Source organism: Haemaphysalis longicornis, unplaced genomic scaffold (assembly GCF_048455015.1).
Source record: "Haemaphysalis longicornis isolate Haplotype H1 unplaced genomic scaffold, Haemaphysalis longicornis Haplotype H1 scaffold_5, whole genome shotgun sequence".
In the NCBI taxonomy this organism is placed as follows: Eukaryota; Metazoa; Arthropoda; class Arachnida; order Ixodida; family Ixodidae; genus Haemaphysalis; species Haemaphysalis longicornis.
This window is the reverse complement of record NW_027526385.1, coordinates 55332441-55338440: the sequence shown is the minus strand read 5'-3', so window position 1 is coordinate 55338440 and position 6000 is coordinate 55332441. Positions and strand designations below refer to the sequence as shown.

Here is a 6000-nt window from a genome sequence, read left to right as displayed (position 1 = left end):
CACTTCCTGCATACAGGAAGTGCCTGGCTTGTACCCGTAGGAGAACGGAATGTTGCGTTTCAAGCTCATAACAGATTTCTGTCGGCGTACTCACAGCGTGAAACAAACACAAAATGATATCGCCAATAATTCACTTAACAAGTCTTGAATGTCTCTGCGAATTTTCATCTAAATTTATAACTTAAGTCTTTGTTGTGTTTGGCTAGCTTCAGCGGAAAACGTTCGTGAAGCAATCTAACAATGGTTCGTGTCGCTGACATTGCTCGTAAGACCAAGCGCCGATTGCGCAACGCTACCAACACACGCATCTGACAAATAACACATTCAACTGCAGCACACCCCCGCCTTCTTCCTCTTGCATTTCGCTGAAAAACAAAAAAAAACGTCGTCCGTGTCAAAGCCATTGTGGAAGGAAACGACAAACACTTCACTGGAGGCAGCTGCGGTGATGCGCAAAAGCGCGCGCTCTTGTTTCGCCTTCTTTCACGACTTGTGATTTGTTTATTGCTGTTACTTGCCGTCTGTGTGCCCTTTCTCTCTTCTTTGAATTTCGCCCGAGATGAGGCTGTCCACGTTGCATGACAGGCCCAGACAGGGCGTATTTTCTTGAAAGGAAGACGATGTCTGGCGCCGACAGCGCAAAGCACTGCTTATGAAAGAACGCAGCCTAGTACGTCGTGCAGTAAAGCAAATCCATCAGGTGATGTTATTAAACGCGGTGGTATGATCTTTGAAGACATAGGTAAGCCCATAAACTTTATCCATCTTCTTGTTGTTTTCGTTTGTCGGAGTCTGCACGATTAAAGAAACGGTGTAAGAGCTGTTTTCTCTAACATGGGCGAACAACTTGCTGGCTGGCGTTTAGTTTAAAAACTAAAAATACGGGTAATGGAAGAAAAAATTCGCGCGATGAGAACATTCTTCGCGTTTTTAAGGCATGTTTTGCGTTAAAACATCCAGCGTGACGTGTGTGACACCTGGATGGATATGGATTAAAATTTTCTGAAGTCGCGGGGCCTTTCTGCGAACCACGGTGGCGTGTCTTGTGGCTGCTGGGCGGACATTCTTTTTCTATCTCGCTAGGTAGAATGCCTGCAAGTATTTGGTTTGCTAGGAAACATCCCCACGGACCGAGCACGTAGACAGAAATATTATAAAGTTTACCACATGTTTATAACTTGAACAATTATTATTAAGGCAAAGTTTTAGGCGTCTTATTAAACGCTGAAAGTAATTTCAGTCATTGAAGTCATAGTCTTTATCGCCTTCAGCATCAACACGAAAAGCACCAAAATGGCCATCGCTGTAAAGCGAAATAAAAATGGTTTTATGTAGGATTTGATCCCGGCTGAGCAAAGCAGCAGCCAGCTGCGCTAACCGCAGCGATAACTTTTGCATCGCCAACTTTGTCGAATCCAGCCCAAGTCAAATAGACGCGGCTGCTCGATCTCTAAACGACCGATGTAGTGACGTGTAGTGTCTAGTTGGCTGCTAGTCTTTAGTTAGCTGTCTGGTTTGCTGTCACAAACTTTAGTAGCAATCTTTCTTGAAGCTACCTACAGAGCATTTCCGCTTACGCAAAACCCATTGAAAGATAGCTTAGTTGTGTGCCATTTATGGTTACCTGTCACTTGTTAGCCAAGTCATCCACGCCAGCATTTAAATCACCAGCGGGCATATTGTATTGCATTGAAAGCACTAAACATCCGCTGAATGTTGCCCATAATTTCTACCGCCTCAGGTTCGAACGTAGTGGTAAATTTTTATTTCCTTCAAATTACCTTCGGTGTAATGTTTTCTTTCTTCACTATCCGGTGATTTTTCAGCCATTGTCAAATGTGAGATGTTCCTCAGCAACCTCTTCCATTTATGCCGTTATGTTTCTATATAGGTTTCTAGATGATATGTTTCTAATATGCATGCAAGGTTAGAATCATTGTCATGGTCCAGCTTAGGCCCCACTGGAGCTCGCTTCGAATGCGGCCCCGTCAACCGTTATTTGTGTGGCGTGCTCGTTTGGCAGCCAAACGAAACTCATACCTGTATGTGGGGGCTATAAGCGTAGCTGTGCTTCTTGCGCTACATTAGCTGCTGACCCTGCACTAATTGATGGATTGATTGATCCTTAGTGATATCCCTTTGTAGAGGGGTGATGACGTTTTCAATGGTTGCAAGCTGCATCTAAATGCAGCCTCTTAGTGTTTAGAGCCATCTCGCAGCTCTGCACTACCTCGCAAGAGCCGTTTTCACGTACACTTACCACTGGAGGGTCAGTAATAGCTCGCCGCAGATGAAGAGATTACTTTTGCAAGGTAAACGTCCGCCTGGTCCAGTGAAATTCTGCTTAGAACTGGTCACTAGCAGGATAACGTATCTGCCGTCCATACCGACACTTCTTAGAATTGCCTACACCGATTTGCAATTCAGGTACACACCGAAGCGTTCCCTGCATCGTTATATCCTTATTCCACTAGACACGGAAGCCCTTAATTCGATTCAAACAATATACCAATTAAGCTAGTGCCGGATGAAGAGCGGATGAGTGGATGAGTGACGAGGGTAGTTGTGCGGTACCGAAGTGCCGCGCCCGCCATTACCGCCGGCAAGTACCGAGTGCATCTGTGGATAAAAAGGCCCCTCATGATAAAAACAGGAAAAATATGGTCTTGACAAAATGACTCGAAGTGCGGGAAAGAAATTTGGAGCCCTTCCACTACGGTGAAGCTGCAAGAACAATGAAGCTGTAGTGGTGCAGACGGGAATTCCACAATATTTACAATTTTATTGTGAGCTACGTAATTATTAAAACTGGATATACCTTCCCGTAATGCAAAGTCTTCCTTCCTTTCTTTCTTTCCTTCCCTGGTTTGTTTATTTTTTTTCTGTCTTTCTTCCTTTATTTCTTTTGTTCTTCCTATCCTTCGTTCTGTCTTTCCTTTCTCTTTCCTTCCATCGTTCTCTCTTCCTTCCTTCCTTACTTACTTTGTTTCTTTCATTCTTTCCTTCTTTCTTACTGTCGTTCTTTCTGACCTTCAGTATTTTCACTTTCATTCTTTCTGACTTCCTTACTTTGTTTCATTCTTCCGTTCTTTCTCTATTTTTTCTTTGTGTCTTACTTTCTTTATTTCCTTCTTGCTTTCTTTCCTTCTTGCTTTCTTCCTCTCTTTTTTCCTTCCTTCCTTCCTTCCTCTCTTTATTTCCTTCTTTTCTTCTTTCTCTCTTTGTCTTTGTTCCTTTCTTTGTTGCTTTTTTTCTTTCTTGCTAATCTCTTTATTTTCGTCGGTTAGAAGTACCACGAGCGACAGCCTCAAGACATCGAAAACGAGATACTTGCAATACGGCATGAAGTGGAGAATTTCTCGTTGGTGTATTAGCGAACACTTTGCGTCGCGTGTTCTGCAAAAAAAAAAAACATTTGGACATCGTCGCACGTAACCACAAAATTTCTGCGAACAAAAATGAAAGGATGTATTTGCAGGTCTGCATCGCTCTTGAGCGTGTTCAGCGTTCAACAGCTCAGCTGCTGTTACTGGCCGTAAGTTCGGTGTTTGTGTGCACCGAAAACTCCCCTCGAGGGACGTTATCACGTGGGCGTCGCACAGGTGTGGCATTACCAGCTCTACAACGCACAGACACGTGATAGCGGCCGTCACAACACTCGAGAGGGCCGTGCGCATGCGCTGATTCTCGCAGGAGCCCTTCGCGCTAGACCTGGCGTCGTCATGCGCATGCGCTCAGTATAGCACGAGAGACCTCGCGCGCCACGTCTTCGCAGTTCTCGGCATGGCCCGGCCGCGGATAGTTCGCTTGTCGTGGAAGTGGCCGCGAACCGAAACGCAGGGCGTGCTGCTGAAAATACCTATGTGTCAGTCAATGCTCAACTACAACACTTCGCGATTCAAGTCTTGCGCATGAGTGCAAGCTTCCCTAGATTTTTCTTACAGCATTCCTCGCTTTACTTCGTAAATTCAGCTAGAATCTTCGGTTCTGTCCACGAGCGACGCAAAAATGAAGGAAGCTCAAACTAACGCGTAAGACTTCAAAGTAGCGAATCTGGACGCAACAGTAGCGTGTCTCCTCTTTTTTGTCTCGCGGCGTTGTTTAAGCGTCGCCGCTGTACGAGGGTCCACAGCTGGATGTTCATCCTACTCCATCGCACTCGGCTCAACGCGCACTTAGCCTTCCTTCGTCGCGCGCACTCACCACTGTGGCGGCGGCGTTGCCGCCTTCCTCCGGCAGGTGGCGGCGCGGTTCCCGCGCACTTATCTGGTCCCTCCTCGGCTATCTCTCTCCGCCATCGGGCGCTGCTCCAATCCGGGAGCTTGTGGAAGGGGGTGTGGTTTGACCTCTAGCTCTCAAGGTCAAACCTGTTCACCCCGCGAAGATTTCCCGATATAGCGCACTGTAGCTTTCGCTACAAAAAGGCGATATCGAAGAGAACCAACCACAGGCCTCCAGAGAAGTGTAACAATGCACGCACTGAGAGATCCTCGAAACCTCGTGCACGACGCAGCGGTATCACTTAGCTAGATCGCTCACAACTTCTTCCCTCTGTATACTGAGGGTAGAGAAAACGCATATTTCGCAAAACACGGACAACCGCAGTGTATTCATTCATCAAGTTACCGATAAAATATAATATTGAAGTATGTATAAATTTACGAGGTAGTACTTATCAACGCAGCCCAAATGAGTGTAAGTGTAAGAAAATGTGAAAACCGGTTTTGAACACGGAGGAGGTCGGCCGGACTACGGTAGCCCCTGGGATGTGCCGCGTCATAAATTTCGAGGTTCTCCGCTGCCGGAGCACTCTGAAACTGAGTGACAGCGCTAAAGGTTGCTAGCGCTTCTAGTTGTCTCCTTTTCAGCACAACCGCAGCGCCAAAAGGCAGAGGGACGGACAGGGAACTGCTTGCGCACTGGGCGAAAAAGGGAGGTCATGGGGAGGGGTGGTATTTGTAACCGCTCTCGCCAACTTCCAAACGCACTCACTCCACCTCCAACAGCTTCTGTTCCACGTCTCTCGCCCATCTCTGACACGGCATATCGATCGTCAACGCCGCTCTTTAAGGACTCCAAATTTCCAACAGCGTGCCCATCTCTGAGTTTTTTGCGACTTCGCCTTTCTATGCCCTTGCTGCTTGCTTCCACAAAAACTGTTATGAGTGCCTGGAAAGCACAGCAGACTGACGTAACTCATTCCCGCTGCTATTTTCTTCGCTAGAACTACTCTCAATCGCGTTTTGCAATAAGGGCGCTGAAGAGCTTCGCAAGGAGCATTAAGGAGAAAGTCAGTCGGCTCTGATTTTTCGCAATAAGAATGCAGCGTGAGAACCATTTCAAAAACGGCTCTCAGATGTTTCGGGATAAACGTCGTTTGGCGATAATGTACTGAGTAACCTTTTATGGTTATATAATTTCAACTGAACTGAAAAGATACTTTTCCCCGATACGGCCTCGACTGGGGGGCCCGTGTGCGGGGCGGGCGTATGAGGAGACCCAGTAGCACTAGCCAATCGTTTTTTGAAGAGTGGAGCTGTTGTAGCTGGCCTTAATGGGTGTCTCTAATGCGTTAAAAATATGTACAAAGAAAATACCGAGCGCTCGAGAGCGCGTGCCTAGCTACAGCCGCTGAGCGTCCCCTGGCGCGGGGCAGTGGCTTTATGAAAAAAAAAAGAAAACCAGCCAAAACCCCAAGGAGCACGTCGCGTTGCTAGCAACCAACAACGTCACAGCTGGCGCAACACCTGCTCCACGCCACCTGGACGGGACTTGAGGAATGCCGCGGGTACATCGTACACGTACGTGCCACCGCTGCACCCCAGGTGTCGTCAAGGGCTACCGCGCATGTATTGTTTGGTATGGGAAAACGACGGCATCTATGCATGTGACGAGGACTACTACTAGCACAGTGCAGATCGACTACGGAAAATGCAAAGAAACAATTTCAAACTTGTACGAATGCGTTGTGATGTGTCTCTCAGTGCTCACGTATAAAAC

The 6000-nt window shown here is 47.0% G+C and overlaps 1 long non-coding RNA gene across 1 annotated transcript in view; it reads left to right on the top strand.

The window, feature by feature from the left end:
- Positions 1–585: 585 nt before the first annotated feature.
- The window catches only part of LOC144139234 (uncharacterized), a 95292-nt gene continuing 89877 nt past the window's right edge, over positions 586–6000 (top strand). Inside the window, exon 1 of the long non-coding RNA XR_013316107.1 lies at positions 586–742. This is a non-coding gene — a long non-coding RNA (uncharacterized LOC144139234). The remainder of the gene's footprint in view (positions 743–6000) is intronic.